The following is a 22,716-nucleotide window of genomic DNA, read 5'->3' as shown; positions in this document are numbered from 1 at the left end:
AACCCCTGTTTTAAGGGTTCGCGTTGATCAAGGAAAATTCCGAGTAACCCTCGAACATCACGTGGATACGCGTGACCGTGACACGAATGACAGTAATCTAGCGGAAGAATAAAACGTTAACATACCATGAATTTATTGGGAAGTAAAGGAAACAGCATAAAATTGACCGGTCTAATAAAAGCAATAAAAATATTGTAGGAGAATATTTTCCACTCTAATCAATTCATGAAAGAGATTCCTCGGTTTTTATTATAAGGCCAACGACACGGACGTTAAATCGAGAAGATTAAACGCGAATGGACGGACGATCTTTTCTTTTTTCTCCTTTTAATTGAATGGATAGCCGCCGCGTGAATCGGACCGTTCGCTGCCATGCCAGAAACAAAAGATTTATGCAAATAATCGGTGTTTTTCTATGCACCGACGGAAGAATGCGTCGGCGGAAACTCTTTTCAAGCTTCCGCGAATGTCGAGAAGGACTCGGGCTTTCCGAGCGCGCTGTAGCCGAGCCGTTTCAATGAGCTGTGTCGTAGGAGTAGCGGATGGATAGACGCAGAATGGAGAACTGGCAGGAGAGTGCAGTCACTGATTTAACGCGGGACAATTGAATCCAATTACAACCGCCGCAGCAGCCAGTGGATCTCAATCGTGCCATAACGCGGCTCGTTTCTTCCATTCGCGGATGTGCCTCGACACTCCTCCCCATTATCTTCAATATTTCCTTGTTTTTTTTTTTTATACAATTCCTGACACGCCGTTGTTCCGCGTATATTACGTGTCACCAACGATGCAACGTTTTACAACAGTTTTTACAAAGTTCAACTTTCGGACCGGTTTAGTGCACTCTTATGTTCTTCGGGTTATAAAAGCTCGATGCTTCGTAATTTCATACTTTTTTTAGCGGGTACGGTTTATATGACGGAATTTAGTATCGTAACCTAATTTCCTTCCTTAATAATAACTCTAGTCTGAAGCGTGAGTCACGAAATAATTGAAGGTAGTTAGGTGGAATACACTATATCTACTTAAGTTCACCCTTAGGGTGCATTTAGACTGAACGAGCGAATGTCCCTTTATTCCCCATCTCGACAAGAGTCAAGGGTGCATTATGTCGCTTCGTGTAAACGCCCTTAACTCTCAAGGTGGTCTGTTTATGTAACATACGCGGGTAATCAGAAATTGTTACAATGCTATTACTGAACTGTGATTTTGACAGGGGGTAGTTATTATACGAGATAAATTTCTAGAAACTGAATGTTCTTTTTAATCACAAGATTACATTCATTCCATTCATTATCTTAATTGTCATATTGAACCGATGAAAGAAATCTTAAGTTAGCTAAATATAAGCACAAGAATGCAATTACTAATCGACCTGCGCCTACCAACATGAAAAAAATAAATGACCTCGATTCCTCCTGGATTACCGACTGAGTCTATCACTTCGTAAAGTAAATGCACTCCACAAAAGTGGTTTTCTTTCTCGCTATTTAACTTGTAATCAAGTATCAGTTCACTAAGAAATGTTAAATAAAATTTATTACAAAATAATTTCCATTTTTCCATGATGTTAATAAACCCCAAGTCAAAAAGTTTAGCCCAACCACGAGATTAAGGACATAATCAAAGAATAATATCCGTGAACTAAAAGTATCAGTATGTCGGACGTGTCGCGTCTGTACCTGCCGCATGACTCGAAGAACCGTTTTCACGCTGTAGATTCAACAGTGCAGAACGTTGAGCGGTACTTAGGAACGTCGATACGGTTTACTCGAGTCGTAAACGGCGAAACGGTCGGCCGTAATCGAAATTGCCACGCAATGCGAACCTCGAATGCAACAGCCGAGGGAGGATAACGCTACGCAACGTAATCTGTCTGTCTCAGACTAGATGGCGTGCTCCAGTGGCTGCTCTGCCGGCTGCCCCTGGCTGTTCATTAGGGGCCGCATTGTCCGCTAACTAAGTACAGTCACCCCCTTCCTACAGCCCTCGAACCGACCTCTACCGATCCCCTAGCCCCCTCAACTTCCACAAATCCCTCTTCCACCCCCTACTCCATGGAATCGCCATCGCTCTCGTTCACGGAGCAACCCCTGCGATCGCCTTCCTTCTCTGTCTCTTTTCCTTCTTCCTCCTCATTGTTTACCCCTTGCCGTTTGTCTCGCGCTTCTTAACGGAAACTACGACGACGTCCTGCGAACTGTGATGCACTCTGATCCCACCCTTTCTGCCAACCCTCTCACGACGTGTTCGCGTTGATTCCTCTTCGTATATACTCTATAGCCCCGACACCGGTGCTTCGCGCTCGATTCCCGAGAGGACCAAACGAGAGCTCTTGCTGCAGTAGCGTTTCGCTAAAAGGACAGCGACTCTCCCGTTCGATACGTCCTTTTTTCAAACGGGGCTAGTGTTCGCTACGATTATATCAAGTCTCTACTTATCAAGACATTAATAGTATCCAATCGACATTATACTTAAGAAATTATATTACAGTAATCTCACTCTACTTATGAAAATGAAAGTCTTGTCTCGAGAAATTATGCAGGAGAGCTTATGTATGATGTTCAAGATAAAAAATGATGGTCCCATTATGGACCTGATTTTCGTTTGCAAGTCTTTTTTGCTACAAAATATCCATGTCACTATACTTATATAATAAGTACTCGATAATAATTCTTAGTACATTATAATCCTGCAAACAAAATTATGAGACCAGACCAGACCTCGAAGGGTGAATAACAAGAATGCATCAGTCTCTAACATTGACATGTCGTTAAGTGGATAGCGTTTAATTAGAAAAACGAGTGACGGTCAGTCGACTATCTCCGCCGAGTTAAGCAGGAATTCGCTGTATCACGACGTCGGGGTAAAGAAAATGAGCGACGAGGGATGAAGAATCTCTGAGTCACAGCAAGTTTCACGGGGCATACAAGACCTACTGCTCGTTCAGAATGCCCCGCGCAGACGCGGTTGCCCGAAACGAGTCGGATCTCTAATCCTTCCGCGCGCGAACAAGCGTCAATCAGTATCAAACTACTATGTGCGAGCGCACCCTCGGAACGTGACCAATATATACGATCGTTCCTGCTGCTTTCATTTTTCTCCCTTTTATACCCGCTTTATCGTCCCAGTTTGACACTCGACTAGCGTTATTTCTACCTTTCTTTCCTATTGCGTGTAGAGTCATGTCCATAGAATTCACTTTCTATGATAGGACAATTTTATAGACTTTAGTCATTTATCATTGTGGAGATCTTTTGATTACACCCTGTGTTTGTGGTGAAATTATAATACAATAAAAAAGGGGTGATCTATCATTTTTTCTATAATATTCTATAATATATTTGATATGCAATATCTAGATCTTGAAATGCAAGATCAATGTCAGTCTTCCCATCAAATCCTGAGTCCATAGTGACACGGTAATATGGTGACGATATAGAGTTGAAACACCCACGCAATACCGCTGGAAGGTAAATATCGAAAACTGTTGGCACGGAAAAATAAAATTGTTAACAAACTTCCGGTTAAACAAACACGCAACGGCAATGTAAACGTTTGCCGACTTTTCACAGAGTTAATCGAAATATCCTCCATGAATTGACCGGGGAACGAAATCTTCGACAGTTTCGCACAATGCCACGTAATATCTCGCCGCGCTCCTTTCTCGTACTCCCCTCCGGCTCCCCCAGCCGCTTTAACTCGCTTGATCACGTTGGATCGTACGATGTACAGTTCATTGTGTCCAGGATAGAATCCAATCAAGGGGCTGGCGAGCCACTTTCGAGCGTCCACGTCACGGCCAATCAAACGTCGCTACTCGTGCATGTAAATACGCGTTCGAATAGCCGCGTGAATTTATAGCCACGGCAACTGGTTGTCTTGACCTTTCGACCCGGTGCATGCGGTTCGATCGAAAAACGAACGACCGGAGGAACTGCCAGAACGGAAGTCGCGCCGACCAAATTAGAAAGTATAAGCGTAAACACGGGAACTCGACGTTCAGCGTAAATTCGACGTCGCCACAAGATATGGAAATTATCCCACTGTTCTGGAAATACCGAGAGCATTAATGTAATATCTTCCTACCGAGGTTCCCTACCAAGATCCTAGTGGACTGCCCCTTCATTTCAGCTACTTCATCAGGGATGCACTGATGCAACTAGACTGATCCACAAACGGATCGTGGAACAGGTATTTCATAATCTTGTATTAGGGAATCACAAATTTTCTGAAGGGTACATGTTCAATTCCACGGTTCCGAAATTTGGAGATTTTCAAGTTTAAACTCAAATTCGAATTAACTAATTATGTTCCTAAATTAACACATTCCACAGTTTTCAAATTCTGATATTTTCAAGTCTGACATCTAAATTCCTAACCTCGAAATAAAATTTCTAAAAGCCATTTGCTGAGGTCATTGACACAGTACATAGCCCACCCATGACAAAAATGGTGGTTGCAGTGGGCCGTATTATCCAGACCGTATACCTAACTATGTAAATAGAAGTCAGCGGAAATTGGTCTCTCGAGACGTGAGCTCACGCCAACAGCGTCTTAACAGAAAAACCGTGGTCGGCCCGTCAATTTCCATCGACGTACTAGAAGCGCGTCCACCGCGATCCAATTGCATTTAGATAGGCAATCTCGGTATACATCTGAGAATCATCGAGGAAGAAAATAAGATCGATGGAACGGTGATGGATTAAACGTCTAACGAGGATGGTAACGAGGCAAATTTCGTGTCGGTACCGATCGAACACGTGTTAGATGAAACGCCGCGTCGATGCGAACGCGCTAAAACGCATACAAGAGCAGAATTTCAATGGCCAGAAAATGCGTGCATTAGCCAGGCTTATCGTTTCGAAACCGGTATGGCTAGGTTGCAGCTTAATCGCTTATCGCTCGTCTGCATAAAACATGTTTCGCTCTGTACGCGACAGGATCCACTAAACGCACCCGCATACACGGAACAAGCTTTTTTCCGTTCGAAACCGCGGTTCGTTTCCTAATAAACATTCTACCGCCGTGAGACAGTCTGATTAGCGGACCCTCGGCTCGTACCTCGTAATCACCGGCGATTATTCTTGTTCGCGATACGCCTTCCTTGTTCCAGACCAGTCGACGTCTCGGTGAATCGCGGCTGAAACGCGAAACGCTCCGGGCGAACCGGCTCGTTGCGAACAAATCTACGAACAAAATTGATCTGTCCGACCGCCGATGAACGACGGGACGTATTATCTCGTGATACGAGAATAGTAGACGTACTGGAGGAATCGTGCATGAAATACGGATACAGATCCGCTGAAAATCGTCGATGATGCTAAGGACAGGGCCGTATCTAGAATTTTTGCATGGAACAACTTCGTTGGTACCCTCTGGATTTTTGAAATTTGGGAATCTGAAGGTTTTAGAATTCGGTAAATTTAGAAATTTGGTAGATGGAAATTTTGGGGATTTCGAATGGGTGATACACATGTGAGGGTGGGCCAGGATCAGCTGCGAGGTGGAGGAATTCAATCGACGCGTCAAAACTGCCTGGCCGATTCCGTTCGCTTGATAGCCGGCGTGGATCGAAAAGTCGAAATTATCCACGGAACGATTGCTCGTTCTCGACTTTCTGCAGTGACCGATCGCGGCATACGCCTCCGTATGTACCGTATATAGGATAGCAGCGCGGAGAAGAGCGACCTTCTCGCAATCTCCTCTCGATCCAATATCCGAGTTTTTTGACAGCAATTTCGGTCACGTCCGATAATATATCTGGATCATTAATATAAAGCTCGGACCACACACCGCGCGTCCCTCGCGGGGAAATTGCTTTTCAATCCCCTATACCGCCCTCCCTCTTCCCCACATGATAGGGCGCTCTCCTTGCCACCCCACCATCGCCGTCGCTACCATCCGTCTTTGGCTCTGCTTCGGTCCCTGCTTCTACTTCTGCTCCCCTTCGTTCCCTCCTCTCCCTTTTCCATCTCCCACCTCCGCTTTTGCGTATACCTCTGTCTCAACTTCGTTCCGCCACCCCTCTGTCGATTTCGATCTCTATATTGCCCTTGTTTTATTTCGCGAATAAATCGATCTCGCTGAACCGCGCTTCGATCTCGACGCATGGCAAATTAACCAACGCAAAGTCGTGAGCTTTCATTATTCTGACGTGCAAGATCTGATAACATATGAACAAGATTGTAACTATTACTGTTTGTTTATCAAAATTATTGAGAAAATATATCTGAACTTCGTAACATTTTCATAAGTATTTATTGACATCTTTTATCTGAACTTAACTCTGGTTCCAGTTTCTTGAACCACCCTGTATATTTCTCTATCATTTGCTTTTAAAATGAATATTTTTGTCATACATAAAAATAGTTTCAAGCTGTGGTTCCTGTTCTTTGAATCACCCTGTATATTTCTCTATCATTCGCTTTTAAAATGAATATTTTTATCATACACTAAATTAGCTTCAAGCTATGGTTCCAGTTTCTTGAACCACCCTGTATATTTCTCTATCATTCGTTTTTAAAGTGAATATTTTTGTCATACATAAAAATAGTTTCAAGCTGTGGTTCCTGTTCTTTGAATCACCCTGTATATTTCTCCATCATTCGCGTTTAAAATGAATATTTTTATCATACACTAAATTAGCTTCAAGCTGTGGTTCCTGCTCCTTGAAACACCCTATATATTTGTCCACCATTCGCTTTTAAAATGAATATTTTTATCATACACTAAATTAGCTTTAAACTGTGGTTCCTGTTCCTTGAATCACTCTGTATATTTCTCCATCATTCGCTTTTGAAGTGAATATTTTTGTCGTACATCAAAAATTTCTTCTATACCTAAAGAATTGCGAGATGTACCGAAAAAATTTTTAAGAGGTTGATTTCACCCTCTTGAAAGTCGAAATCCTTGTACGACTGATGTCCTTTACAGTTCCGTCAAGATCGGAATTTCTGAGGGTGGATAACATTGTTAGCCATCTTTCTGTTCACGGTTCGAACACAGGAGCATCTGTGGTTACGCATCTCGTGATAATGTGACGAGAGCGCAAATATGCCCGTACACGGCCAAAGGTGTTCGTATCGTGTACGAGCTCGTGGCGAGAGCAGACGCGCGGAAAAAACGTAGAAACACGAATACGGTATACGAGAGAGGGTGATACTCGAAGAGCACGGGGTAAATGGTGGCGTTGGTGTACATACGCGGGACACAGAGAGCGTCGGAGAAGCGTGCGCGGACAACCCTCCATAAAGAAGATCCCCTCGATCAGATAAAAAATGTATTATAGCCGCCATGATACAGGTCTCGATACTTCGACGAGACTTCCCCGGGAACGGACAGCGTATCCTCCCGCAGGGTTCAACCCCTACCCACGCGTTCATCCCTCCTCTTTTCCCCGTTCGACGATCGGTAGCGCGTTTCTCTCTTTCTGGCGAACGCGACAGCTTCTCTACTCCCCCCTTCACCTGGAAATTGCTATTGGGCGATTCAACCTCGAATGCAGATCGCTGCACTCTCTCGAGTCTCGAGGATGACATTCGACGAAATTAGATTCCGAGGAAAGGAAGAGGAAACACGCGTGTAGCTGTCCCTGTCCCCTCGCCCCGCCGACCGACTACCAACCGCCCCTTATTTCTGCTTCGAATTCAGCTCCTACTTCTCATTCGGAATCCCTTCCTCCGGTGGGACGACGAAAAATCTACTACTTGCCGTTACTGCCCAATCTATCCGATGGGATGGCTGCGATCAAACGCGAGAATCGCTCGAAATTCTAAACAATGTTACTCTCGAACACTCTCCTCGACGCAATTCCACAATTTCCATATCTCCAAATTTAGCCATTCGAATATTTCTAAACTAAATCTTTTGCAACTCTGTAAATTTGATGATACACAAATTAAGTTTCAAATACTTTAATTTCTAATTCAAAGTGCAGACAGAGTATATTTTACGGTTATGTTACACCTTCCTAAGTACCCAACAAGTGTTCAAATAATGCTAAATATCTACAACCTTCTCAATAACCTCAATTAAATCGATAATAACACAAATCTTTCATGTACAATGACCGCAAATTCCATCCCCAATTTAACAACGCTTTAGAGTTTGTGACGACGTGAATTGCAAGAGCGAAACGTCGAAACAACGAGGTAAAAAACAATCCTCTCTGTCGCACAACATCAATAACATTAGTCTAAGTAATGTAATTGGCCGGCTTCCCTGCACGACAGCGTAGCCGGCTGGCCGTATCGTGCGAGCCGGCGCTATATTGCGACGTGGTCGTTCGTTCGTCCGGTGTCGTCAGATTCAATTCCACGCCATCGAAAAAAGGGGGCGAACCAAAGGCACATAAAATTGAATCTCAGAAGACAGTTATATTCGATTCCGCATGTTTGTGAGCGTTTTAGGACATTTTTATTCGGTGACCATTTTGACTTGCACTCGTTAAATGAATTGTAGAAAAATTGGTTAGAAAAATTGGTTAGTACACAGTGTTTATAGGAATAAATACATTAAAGCAAATGCTTATTTTTCGACGGTCCACTTTGACCAATGAGATAAGCTACGGGGTAGTTCACCCCATTTGATGAATCTTGTTCCTCCAAACACATTCTTTGATTAAATGGATTTTTTTGTACGGTTACAATATACGAGGGGTGCACGATTGCTCAAGAAATTTTTTAATCGACCTACATGATATTTAGGTTCGTAGATATCCGATAGAGACGTTGACGTTGCAGAAATTCTGTATTACGAAGTTCTTTATACAGTTTATCTTGATATACAGGGTTGTATAAATCTTCTTAAATATTAAAAACTAAAATGACTGGAGTATTAGTCTGAAAGAGCGAACAATCAATTTTCAAGAGATAGAATCACGGCAGTTCGTTAATTTCGTTAAACGAATACTGCACGCAATAAAGCGAACAAACAAAACAATGACAAGGTAAGAAGCGAAGCAGCACGGACAATGGTGGAATATTGAGATAAAAATGGAGGTCGAAGAGTGACGAGGGAGGGGGTGGAAAAACATGGAAGAGGCAGCATGCGAGACGGGGGTTGGTAATAATAGCGGCCTGGCAAAGGAAACCCGGTAGACTGGGGGAGCGTTTAATTCATTACAGACATTAAAAAAGTAAATTGCCCTGTGTCTACGAAAAAGGAGGGAGAAAATCAAAAAATAAAGAAGAAAGAAGGCAAGATGATCAACGGACGAACGGACATTCGACCACGAAAATATTTAATTAAATTCACGACCGCAAGATACGCCTGTTTCGTTTGCGCTCGCTGAAGCGTACGCCCGAAAACCGAAAGTAATTATCTCGGCCTTTCCAAACGAGCGGCCACGTCTCTTTTTCGTGGAAAGAACGGGGATCGCCGCGTCGATGGATTGTTCCTCCGATATCGTAGAAAAAAGGAGAGAAAAAAAAACGCCGGAGGACGGATGAAAAGAAAGGGGTGCCAACCGTTTGGACCCGCCAAACTCTACGCTCGATCTTTGGTTAATACTTTTTCTGTCAGCGTCCCAGGAGAGCCGCAACGTTTCCAACGAATTAGGCGCATGACTTGCGACTTTCATCTTTCACCGGTGTCCAGTCCAGTGCAGCAGTTCACTTGACCGTCTTTAATCGCTACTGTGACACATTCCTGTACTGATCTGGCGCACTGCCAACCGGGGGCAGATATACTGCCCGCTGCTGGGCTCCGGGCATGGTGATCACGCGTGCGACAGATATTTGTTTTCATTGTTTCAAGGTTGTGTGTTCAGAGAATATGGATATTGAAAATTTTGTAAATTAGTGATTTGGTAATTTGAAGATTTATAATGTACAAATTTAGAGATCTGAATATATACAAATCTAAAAATGTACAAATGTAACAATGTTCAAATATAAAAATATAAAAATAAAAATATAAAAATATAAAAATATAAAAATATAAAAATATAAAAATATAAAAATGTAACAATGTGCAAATGTACAAATGTACAAATGTAAAAATATACAAATATAAAAATTTAAAAATATAAAAATATAAAAATATAAAAATATAAAAATATAAATATATAAAAATGTCAAAATGTCAAAATGTCAAAATATAAAAATATAAAAATATAAAAATATAAAAATATAAAAATTTAAAAATGTAAAAATGTAAAAATACAGAAGTGTATGTACAGAAATATCAAATTTGTTCTTCAGTAACTACGAGCTACGCTATCGATTGATCACCATCGAAGAACGTTGACCAACAGGGATGATCGCACACGATTTTATGAATTAATTATAATCCACGAGAGACGATGTATTTACGTTATATGATTTGCTGTATACACGTACGAGACGCATCAAGTATGCCCTCCAGCAAGTATACGGCTGAGTGAACAATATGTTATTACGAACAAGCCTTGTAATCGACCCCTTATATCATCCCCCTCGCGCAACGCAATCTCATTACCGGAGATGCACTTTCTGTATTAATACCGTAAGGAATTAACTTTCAGAACACTGTGGATCGAAATGTCGTCGACAACTTGATACCCGATATCGTACAATAGAGAAAATCAAGCGTTATCGGTAACGAATTCAGAAGTAAATCTCCCGATTTGAAAAATAATTCAGCCTCGATTTTAAATGAAAGGGATTTTAAAATAATTCTCTGTAACGTTTCATCGAACTGACAATTTTGAAATGGGAAAAATTGTATGCGCGAGATTTGTCATAAAAAATAAAGAGTCACCCCCGTGTTTTTAAACGAGATCACGATTAATTTAACTTGTCCATCGGCTCATTGATTACACTTTGGGCGCCGTCGTTTATTATCGAGCCGGCGCGCATTAAACCGCGCACACTTTCATCCCCTACTTTCATCTACATTTTGATTTCCCTTTCGACAATTTCGCGGCGCGATTCGACAACGAACCGAGCGGACAATTGCGTTCGCGCCGCGGGAGATCGTTTTAAGCGTTCCGCGACATAATCGCTAATTTTCCTTCGAGCGACGAATAATCCGACCGTTGGATTGCACAGCCGCGAATTTAATGGATTCCATCGATTTGTTAGCGGGCGAAACGTGTTCCAACAGCGAATAGATTCGACCGATCAACGTGTACCAGAAATGCCCAGGAGGGGGTAATACGTACACGGTCGTTGTAACGGCTCGCTAAAAACGTTTGTCATCGGAGTTTCGACTGTTCGATGCGAAAAATACGCTACTCGAGAGATCGTACCGAAATATATTTTTCCATAGACCAATCCGGGAACTGACACGCTGTAGGGTAGAGAACAGGAAGAAAAACAACCGCTACGATCGCGCAATTTAGAGTAAACTTAATTGGGAAGCGTCGTTCAATTGGACAGGGAACGAATCAGACCGCTAATCGAATGCGATACAGCGGATATTAAGGATTCCAAACTCGAATATCGATCTTATGGAATTCGTCGGCATGTTGCGACGTCCCGAAAATTTACCCAATTTGTTTATCGATTTTCATACAGGGTCTGCTCTTCTTTATTTCTCACATTATTCTTTCATACCTTTTGTCCTGAGAGTCGTTAGAAGAAATGGAAGGTACCAGTACATATGTATATGTTACATATGAACATATATGCAACTCATAGGTAAACATATGAACATATACAAGTATGTAACTCATAGGTGAACATATGAACATGTATGTAACTCATTGGTAATATCCATATGCAACTCATAGGTGAACATATTGTATGAACATATATGTAACTCATAGATAATACCCGTATGTAACTCATAGGTGAACATATGAACATGTATGTAACTCATAGGTAATACCCGTATGTAACTCATAGGTGAACATATGAACATATATGTAACTCATAGGTAATACCCGTATGTAACTCATAGGTGAACATATGAACATGTATGTAACTCATAGGTGAACATATGAACATGTATGTAACTCATAGGTAATACCCATATGTAACTCAAAGGTAGTTGATCATATTGCTAATAAGAGCAACGTATGTTTGTATAATTTAATATCATATATGTCTATGATCACACATTGTTAGATATGTCTTATGTCAATTAAGACAGTTAAAATTTGAACTAAAGATTTTAACATTGAATACAATTTTTATGACGTTATCGTATTCGATATTCCTTATGTATAAATATAAGGGAGACATGAACGAGTATATTCAATCTTGTAGATTAAAGAGACAGTTTAACATTGTAATGTTAGATTGAAATTAAGAGAATAGAGCTATTAAGAGTATGGAGAAAAAAGTGTCGTTGTTCGATATAAAGCCGATATCAAACGGATATTCGATCAGGACCACGTGTATCCGATAAGCCGAGGTCCCCGAAGGTGGCAGGGAATGTTGCAATCGGTGTATCGGTTGCGGCGTCGTATGGTGTTCCTTGGCGTGGTATGGGAATGCAGCGCGGGATCACCGGCTGACAGCTTCCTAATGGAACCCATAAACAGCGCGCGAAGCACGTTATGTTTTCCAAATGAAATCCCGAAAATTGGTTTTGAGAGTCGACGGTGGCGTACATGGCGCTCTCTCTCCCTCTGTTCATCCCCTGTCTCACCCCTTTGCTGGTAATCCGCACCCCGTGGTGTGGTCGGGCCGGCAGCAACGCGTGCAACGGGTCGGTGTATATCGGTGACTGCGAGCGTAATAAATAGTTTATCGCGGATCGACAGCGGCCGTTACTAATGTCTTTTATCAAATGGCCGATTCCATATTTTCGATTACCAGACTGAAATTACTTCGTCCGTGCGGAATCATTAAACCCGTCGCTCTTTCGAAAAGCAGCCGTGTTTAAATACAGGCCGGAGCTATTAATGACAATGAAAGCGCGCTGATTTCGCGTAAGATTAATTAAACGTTCCGCGTACACGTGCACCGGCCGCTAATAGTGTTCCCTTGATCGTTTCGCGCTCGTTTCGACCGTCGACCGCAAGCAGCGCCAGCGAAAACCGTTCCCGGGGTTATTCGTAGCGAAATTTCGGAAAAGGGTCGCCACTCCCTGGCTGGCTGCTGTGTAATTACTCGGTTTTCTTCTAATTAGCGAGGCGAATGCGCGCCCGCTTAGACAGAGACGCCTGATCGTTTGCGAGAACGAACGGACGGCGCGACGCTAATTCCAAGATAATTGGCCGCCGGTCCCCGCGAAATTTATGACCGGCTAATTGGTAAAAACGCTGTTTTCCAGCGACGCGTTCGCCTACCAAAAGGAAAAGACGACGAAAAGCTCCACTGTGATCATTAAATGCGACTTAATTTCATTGGAAATTAACCGGGTCTGCGAATATCGATTTATTCCTGCCATCTGATCGAGAACGAGTAATTATCGTGATAACGCGTGCGCTCAAAACATCCACTGTTTTCAGATCGACGGTCGTGCCAATTGTCATAACATTTTACCTTTGTGCAATTTTTACTTGAGACTGGAAACTTTTTCAGTGATACATTCAATTTATTTTTTACTTAATTATATGACACTCTTTTATACAAGATAGTAATGATATTCACGACTAATAGAATTAACCCTTTGCACTCCTATGTCGAGTATGGCTCGACGTCATACTTCTCTTGGATCTCATAAATAATTCAGATAAGTAGATTGGTTGAATATATTATCATTTATTTGCTACTTGTAATACAAGAAAAATGTATTTCTCACATACTACGTCCTATTGCAATACATTTTATTGAGAACCCCTTTCTTAGTCTACTTTGTAAATTAAAGAGTAGGTAGGTGAAGAAAGTTGAAGAGTGCAAAGGGCTAAGAGTTTGACAAACGTAACCATTATCTTAACAATCTGTTAGAAACTTATTAACCTTCTTATAATGTACGTAATGTATAAATAATGTACATACATTGATAAATTCACAAAAGTTTCTCTTAATAATAACAAACACATTTCTGTTAACGAATTCGATCTTCAAAGAACAAACTGTTATCAAAGTACGTAAAAGTTATATTTATATACCTGATAACAAAATTGTTTTTTAAAATATCACAATCAATCGAGGTAAAAGATATGTTCATCCCAGATGCGAAAACAGTGTTCCTAAAATATTACAATAATCTTTCCCGTTATTTAAAGAAATATCGATGCGTATGTTGATTCTATTCGTGGATAATCTATAAATCATGCGCACGAGATTTAATTCGCTAACAACCGGAAATGATATCGGGTGGAAAATAGTCGAAGAATTCAATCGATGAAATTTTCGCGAAATATTAACGAGAAGTACCATCGAATCGTTGCGAAAGGAATCTCGCGCTTTGTTCGATGAAATGACATTGCGTAATTAGTCGGTTATCTCGCCGTTTAATTTAATTTTCCGTCCGATGACGCGTCTACTTTAATTACAAGCACCACTCGTACGTGCCCGATTAATATTCATCCTCCAATACTCTAATAACGTACTACTGTAATATCGTACCCGACGTAATGCCGTAAATGTAATAATAGCCCGATTATCGTCATTTACGCAGAAATAATTATTCCTCCCGTTGGAAGCGGCCGGTATTGTACAATAGCGAAAATGGCTATCGGCACGATGAGGCGGAAACGCGAAAAAGGAGTTGGCTACGGTTCAATCTGCGAATCGAATCGAATCGTAATCGAACTATCGGGTATTAAAAACATACGATTTCAAAAATAAACGCGTCTTCGACGCTCTGGAATTTCTTTCAGGAAAATATCTTTTCTGTTTCATGTAAGGAAACTTTCGATCTTCAAGTATACACTTGAAAATATTTCTAACCAATTTCTTAATTTTCCAAATAGATCCCTAAATTGAATTATTCAAATTTTTAAATATTTCTGAATATTTTTGAACTTTGTATTATAAAGATGTGGATAATTAGTGAAAAAGCAGCAGTATATCGTTAATCGTAGACCGTAGAAAAGAGAATATATTTAACGGGAAACATCCAGAAAATTCAATAATTCCACGCGCAGCCATATTTTAATCGAGTCATCGTCCCATCAAAATTTCATTAATCATTCAATTACGCGCGACCGATATACACGGACGCGGTTTCCATACCGTTACCGGATGGCTTTCGTAAATTTCAATGTTTCGCTGATCCGAGAGAAGCAGTTGGAAAGCGAGGCAAGCAAAATGCATTAAAGAATCACGATCGAACGCGGCGAACTTGCTCGTCGAAGTCCGTAAGTAATGCACCGTCGAAAGATTACTTCGGAGGAGAAGGTTGATCGTATTTACGCGGCAAAATGGATACGAGGGGCCGGTTCGATCAAGATCCCATACCAGCCTCGCGAAATTATATTTGATTCTAATCTAACAAATGGGACGCGAATGCAATCTATTTATTTACACTTGGCTTCAACGAACCGCGGTGATAGTATTGTCGAGGAGTCCTCTTCTGGCTGGACCCCATCGATTTCACCCACTGACTCCAACTTTCTCGCGATGCGAATTATCCAACTTCAGGAAAGATAAATCGGGAAACTAATCTGGATATCAGAATTTTTCTACCTTTTCTCTCTATTTCATCAAACTTCAAAGAAATTCGAATATATCAATATCTGTCAACTCTACGACAAAAATGGTTACCACCGAATTTGTAGCTTGGGAAATTTGCTACAAAATAGGTTGTACGAGTTTTTCTCGTAGGAGCAACCATTCTGGTGTACAAGGCGATAGAAGTTTCAGATGTTTGGCTAGGTAGATCTCAATTTGATCTCCGGCCTTTTAAAATGTGTCCACGGAATTATACATGTATTAACGGTAATTGGAGTTATTTTTTGTGAAGAATACAATGGAAGAAGAGAGAAGAAAGACGAACATGCGAACAAAGCGTATGGACGCGGGAGGAAACGGTGGAACGTTTTCGAACATCGCCACTTCATTCTTCCTGTCTCGGCTCGTTCGATAAACGAACGAAGGGACAATTGTTTGGCGGCGTAAAAGACAGCTGGTCGAGCAGAGACGCGACGCGATGCGACGCGACGCTCCGGGACGAAGTGGCTATTTTCCGCCGACTGCTCACCGATTAAAAATCGAATCCCCCGCCAAGGAACGGGAGAAGACCATTTGAATCTACGATCCGCCACGTCTGTAACGAACGCGTACAGGTCTTTCGTTTGCTTTTCCGTACAGGCCGCTATGGAAAGCGCGTTGCACGAGCGCACAAAAGGTATCGAGCCTATAAAAGGCTACGTGCAAGCACAACGGGTCGATATTTATCCCGGTGGTATATTTTGCGCCGGTCGGAAGCTATCAAAGGTAGAATCAAATCGAACATGCGCTTAAAGGGGCGAACCAACGACGAGTCTGATTATTAATGGGCATCGAATAATGAGAATAATGGCCAGGACAAGCGTACGAGCCTCTCTCTTGTCAGCTAATCCAGCATGGTTGCTCACTGTCCGATCTATTATTGGAGATCGCGTTAATCTTGGTAATGCGATATTATTGCGGTCAACGCTCGTATCGTGACACCGGTATAATCGTCGAAGCCTCTCTATACGCTGGAGAATCCATACAGAAATCCGAGACATTGGCCGGACCAGGAAACGTACCCTACATTAATTATCCGAAGATCCATGGCTACCGTTTTCTAAGAAATTCGATCGGGAGCTCGCGGTTCTCGATCGATGCAACTTATCCTGGGTTCATCGTTACAATAACCAGCTAATCTATCTGTTTCGAGTACTTCTAAGCGGAGCCGACCAATTGTTTCGATATCGCGATCTTGGTAGATTTTCCTCGAATCTCCCTGAAGAGGATAATTCTGACGAAGAACGCGACTTGTATCTGGGTACAAAATCCATAGCGGACCAAAGGATGGCCGGAAGAGAATTAATAACCTTGAAATCCATCCGTTCGTAGCGGTTCGTGCGCGAGATAATGGAGAACAGGCGTGCGCATTACGTTGCATAATTAATCGAGCAGCCGATATCCAATTGATAACTACGCCCAGTTCCTTTGTTTCGTTAGCGGGGGCGTCACTTCCACGCAACCGATCCAATACTTTTATTGATAAATGAACCGGCAGCGTGATTTCTGGAGGGGTCGGTTACCGAGTCCGGTAAGGAAGAAGGAGAGGACGAAAGAGAGAAGGGTAACGTCAATAGAAGCTGGCCGATGGACGATAACCATTGTAGAAGTGGCTTTCGAAGCTCGAGAGGGATAGCGAGGCTGGGAAAGAGATTAAGGGAACAAGAAGAAGGAAGGTTATAAACACGTATTACGAACTCATTAGTAGGTCCATTAGGAACGAGAGCTAAACACATCCACGTCACGCCATTATCGCGACTGCGAGCTCTAATTAGACCGCTCATTATGTCGCGTTTAAATATTTCCTTACATCGATGCCTATTCCGTATCTCCGCGCTGTTAGCTCGCTCGTTACGCTCTTACGAGGCACCGTTTGCTCGGCTGCCAGCTTAAACGCGAACGAGCCTCGTTGTGCAATTAATTCTACCAATTTACTCTAAAATTTATCGTAGCCGCGGAGGGGTCGCGGGCAAGTCGCTTTGCTGATTCGAAATTAATTGCGACGCGACGCCGACGTCGACTCGATCGGCCTCATAATCCGTACAATACGACTGATTCGAGCGTAATTTGCGATTGACAAATGTCACGGTGACTGTGACGGACACGCTCTAAATAATAGGAAATTAAAACCGGAGGAACGGTATTCGATGATTTCATAAATGTCCAATCGCTCGGATACGGATACGGCTCGATCGAACGACCAATTTATTCGACGTACGGCCACACGGAATTTAGCTACGATTATCGATTAGCGATATCTTATCGATACCGGCTGATTTATCGATAATATCGGCAACGTGAACAAAGAGGACGTCACCGAGTAGAACGCGTAATCAATTTATCATTACAGAGAATTGAACAATTTCGAAATTTGCTAACTGGAAAGAGGAATTTAAAAATCGTCGACATCTAATACGAGATTAGCATATCGAGCGGCGATCACGACAGTAGCCGTCGCTCTCACCCCACGAATCCTCAATTTTCGAACTGTTAACCGAACACGATTTGTTCGAAAGGATCTCGTCGATCTCGTTCGACGGGATCGCGTGGCCGTGCTTTTCCCCGAGAATTTAAGATAAAGAAAACTGCCGCTCAAAGAAAGACCGACGGAGCGCGAGAGAGGGTAAGACGGTAAACGGTTATTGGGGGGTGGGAAAGGACGGCCGTGAAGTAAATAGGAGTCCTGGCCGTTCTGCCGTAAAATTGTATGTGAAATTGTGCGATGTGTCTTGCGAATTGAATCGCCGGAAACGACATTGATTTTATTGCTTGTTTTCAGGGCTGTATACCTCGTTCCGTTCTCCTTTCTGCCTTCGATTCGAAAGTCCTCGTTTTTTTTCAAATCGACTGCCACACTTTCTATTCCTAAGCATCAGACGTATTCACAAGTTTTGGAATTTATAAATTCCCAGATAAATGAATGACATTCTCTGGACTTTTGATAGTCGAGAAATTAAGCTCATTAACACGATCGCTTCCAATAAAATTCCACCGTTTTTCCAGATACGAAGAAGATTACGATGGCAAAGAGCGTGGTTGAAGCGGGAAGAGGGCCAACAACCGTCCGCGGGTTCCGCCCATAATTTGTTTTCAATGATTTACCACGGGCTAATTGCAGAATGCAGCGAGCGGTAATATCGCTTTGCAGCGTTACGTCCGGGAGCTAGCTATACTTTAGTTTGCAATTTAAACTTTACTTCCTCCGGAATTGATTAGCTTTTAGTAATTAAGCAAGCAACGCCTTGGACCTCCCCTACCCTCGATGCTCTCTCTCTTTCGCCCTCAACCCCCGTTCGGTTATATCCACCACCTTCTCCCTGCCTCTTCTCCTTCTTCGCCTCCTGGTCTCCTACGTTTTCCCTCTTCCCTCGTTTCTGCTCACCGTCGTCGGCCGCGACGGTTCAGCTGCGCCTGCGTGCGGGCACGCGCGCGCCCGCTCGCTCGTACAATTGCATATACGCACCCATACAACCGCTTCACGCACCCACTTACGCGTACACGCGCGCGAGGCCACCCAAACTTCCTCCGCTTTCAACCCTCCACCGCTCCAACCCCCCTCGACGCCCTCTCTTTTCCTCCTTCCTTCTTTCCATCCCTCTCCGTCCATCCACGTTGCGCGGGTGGGTTTTAATCAACGCTTTACGAGTGTGAGACAGAGGAAGTTAAGCCGAGGAGAAGCCAGAAGAGTGGTGGATGCGCGCGTACACATCGCCGCACCCCTGTGTGTGTGCGCCCCTGTAAGCGTACGTGTGCTGGCCCACGAGCATATATATATTTTTTGACGCGCGAAAACGTAACCCCGAACTCGAAGCCTCGCGTGTGTTTTCCGTTGAATCGAGTGCGAAGCAATTTCGGCAAGGAATGCGTTTCCCTCGATACCTCGTATACAGGGTATAGCTTGCCCAGACGGGACAGGCTCAACCAATTTCAACTTCCATTATACACCCTTACCCGATCCCGTGGACGTATTTCCAAAGTATGCAAAGCGACTGATCTGGATTTCCATGGTAATCTCGACGGTTTACGCATCTCTATACCACTCGTGGTCACATCTTTCGTCTTATCTCCTTTTTCGAACTCTCAACTTTTCCAAATTTTTTTTTACACCTACCCATTTTTCACCTCACGCACAATTATTTCTTGCATTTCGAGAAACAAACATTAACTACATACTTTATCTTGGCAGAGACATTTCTTGTTGCAAGTACAATTTTTCATTTCACGTTTGAAATGTCAAACAAACTCGTACAACAGTGCAATTTCTGAATTAAATTTATAGTTATTCATTCTTAGATTTCAAAAATGTTTCTCAAAAACCTTGAAAGGTTTAATAAGTATAGAATACATAGCAGAATAGAAAAAATTGATCGAAAAGTACACAACAGTGTAAACGAACACCGAGTAGGGGTTGCGTTTCCAAAGTCTGCTCCGCCGCAGGTTACGGAAGCTCGCGCGTTCTCGCCACGTGCCACGACGCCCGACGAATTTAAAAACGCAATTTACGGACAATAGAATTGCGGTCGAAGTTCGGTAACCTTGTCTGCGCGGAGAGTATAGGCAGCCTATGTAGAACAAGGACTACGGTAGGCCACGATCTTATCGGGGGAAAACGATGGAAGAGAGAAATTTTCGCGGTGCCGCGAGCCGATTCCCATTCTTCGACAGCCTCTCTACTCCCGACTCCCACCCTGACATCGTAAAAATGTTGTTTTTTAATTTAGGGGACGCCGCGAGGTTAATATACGGCTTTAATTCCAGGATTTCATTTAGGGGTTGGTCTCCGTGATTCGAGGGTGAGATTCGCCGGAAATATCAGATATAGAAAAGGTGACATAAAGGCGGGCGAAGGGAGGTCACTTTAATAACAAGATAGAGAAGCGATTTACTAATTATTTCTAGCCACGTTTAATTTCTGTTATAACATAGCGTTATGTCATACATAGCCAGCATGTATATGGATTGCTACATTGATTTTTCTTAAGCTTGATTGTTCAATACCTCTACATAAGGGTGTATTGTACTGATAGAAATTTTTGGTACTCACGTATCATTTCTGTTGAATTCAACCCTCTCACATATCAGTAGGTGACCACATATGAGGATACGTGTAAACCTTCCTAGGTCAAAACATTTTGATATCTACATAATTTTGACTAAATCGTTTAACTCTCTAACGAGATTCATATAGAATAATTGTCCCGATCGATCGAATATAGCCCCAGATGTAAAAATTATCTCCCGTCCAAGATATTTACTAGAGCTTCGATAAACAAAAAAGAAATTGGTGGGCTAATCCGGTAATCGTAATCGTGGAAGAAATTGGTGCCGGTTTGGTAAACGTTGGCGCGACCTTCCAACCCCCTTTCTCGCTCCAGCTTCGGCGGTCGGTCGCGCTAAGGCAATTAAAGCTCCACCCAATTAATGCCACGGCGAACGTGGCGGGGGTCGATGGTGGCAAGCGTTGCGAGGGCCGCCACCGGCGCGGTGCTCTCGCAAACAACCGCCGCTTTCTTGCCTGGCAGACACCGCACGGAAATTTCATTTGGCCATTCAAACGTAAATGTACGCCGTGCGGCTACCATTTCATTCGGCCGCTGAATGCTATACACGGATTGTCCGATAATGCCCGATTTATACCGCGACCGGATTCTAAACTACCATGCGTGATGCTCGAAACCGTAGCGCGGATTTGTTCGGAAAGCGCGCGAGCTTCGCGCCTCTTCTGTTTAAGAAAGTCTTCGTGGAAGGACAGTAAACGTCAACGTTGACATCTGATCGACATTGATGTCAGATCGGCGACATTGGTGTCAGATCGGCGATAGTGGCATCAGGTCAACGGACTCGATAATCGCGTATTATGTATAAAATGAGTTACTGTTAGGTATAAAATGATTTAGGTTAAATAAGAGTGATAATGGTTCGATATCCCGTTCGATGTGCAGTTAAACGTAACCTCAGTAAAACGAAGAAATACATGAATCCCCGAAGCGTGTCGGTAGTGGCGATAAATCGGCGGTCCAATCGTAGAAAAGCAAAATAAACGCGAGCTCCCGCTGCGTTAACGTACCTGCGAGACGTAAACAACGCGTCATCCGGCGAAATGACTGGTACGGAATGTTCGATTGCGAACGACAAGAGAAAAATCGTCGATGTCATTCCGTGACACGACGGAAGCCGATGGAATAAAAAGATCGTTCTAACGTTAATTAAAACGTCCCGTATCGGGACCGATCGGCGACCACGCGATGGCGGAAGAAAGGCTATCGACAAACCGGCGTCCACGTAATATCAACTGATACCGTAAACGATTTATCCGTCGAGGAATCTGATTAACGCATAAAGTAGTATTACTCACTGCAGGAGGTTGGAAAATCCTTAAACTCGAGGTGTACATCTAGCAGGGATCCTCCAGTTAAACCGGCGGTGATTTTCGGCACTCATGAAATCACACTGGCTGGGAGGAGGGCAGACAAAACGAGATATATCCAACACTCGGAGTCACTTGTCGCGCGATATCGATCGATCGAGCGTGCACGCGTGCCGCCAAGTCACGCCGCGGTGTCGCGTGCAGGGTGCGAAAGGCACGCGGTTTCGCGTGGGTGGCAGCAGGACGGTGCGTTATTGCCGGTGCGCGCCGCTGCCAGGGGTTCAGCAGCGACGACCAAGAGCAGCTCGGGCTGCCGGTTTGCTCGCAACGGCGGCTCACTTCGGAATGAAGAGGAACGCGACGATACGCGGGACCGCCAACCGCTCGGCGCACTCTCGGCTAGACTTTGCTTCGACACACACGGCCACGACTCGTCTCGTCGTCGGTTCTCGTCCTTCGGCCGCCACTCGTCGCTCCATACTGCGACGTCAGTGGCACGTCACGCGTGCTTGTACGCAGGCGCGGTTGCCCGCTCGGCGCGTGTCGCGTCAACCTCCTCTCCTATCAACCTGTCTGTATACATACATACGTTAGTCATCTTTATCAATCGCACTTTTCTTAGGGCGTCTTCCAAAGCCTGATTACTCATCGCACTTATCCAAACGCGATTAACCCTTCTGAGGACTTAATCTCACCATGCGCACTTTTGTTTTTCTACTCTACCACTATTACCTTCTCTAGATATCCCTACTAATTGCTCAGACCACTGTAACAATTGTTCAGAACACTGATTTATTCCTTGGGAGTAATTTATAC

General features: G+C 43.3%; 1 protein-coding gene across 1 annotated transcript in view; it reads right to left on the bottom strand.

Annotated features, from left to right (window-relative positions):
- LOC100876425 (LIM domain only protein 3) overlaps positions 1-22,428 on the bottom strand; it is a 190,215-nt gene extending 167,787 nt beyond the window's left edge. The window contains exon 1 of the mRNA XM_076537986.1: positions 21,889-22,428. The gene's annotated coding sequence lies outside the window, so the exon portion shown is untranslated. The remainder of the gene's footprint in view (positions 1-21,888) is intronic.
- Positions 22,429-22,716: the final 288 nt, after the last annotated feature.

Source organism: Megachile rotundata, chromosome 12, assembly GCF_050947335.1.
Source record: "Megachile rotundata isolate GNS110a chromosome 12, iyMegRotu1, whole genome shotgun sequence".
Taxonomy (NCBI): domain Eukaryota; kingdom Metazoa; phylum Arthropoda; class Insecta; order Hymenoptera; family Megachilidae; genus Megachile; species Megachile rotundata.
Note: the sequence above shows the minus strand (reverse complement) of the source record. Positions and strands in the feature narration are given on the sequence as shown.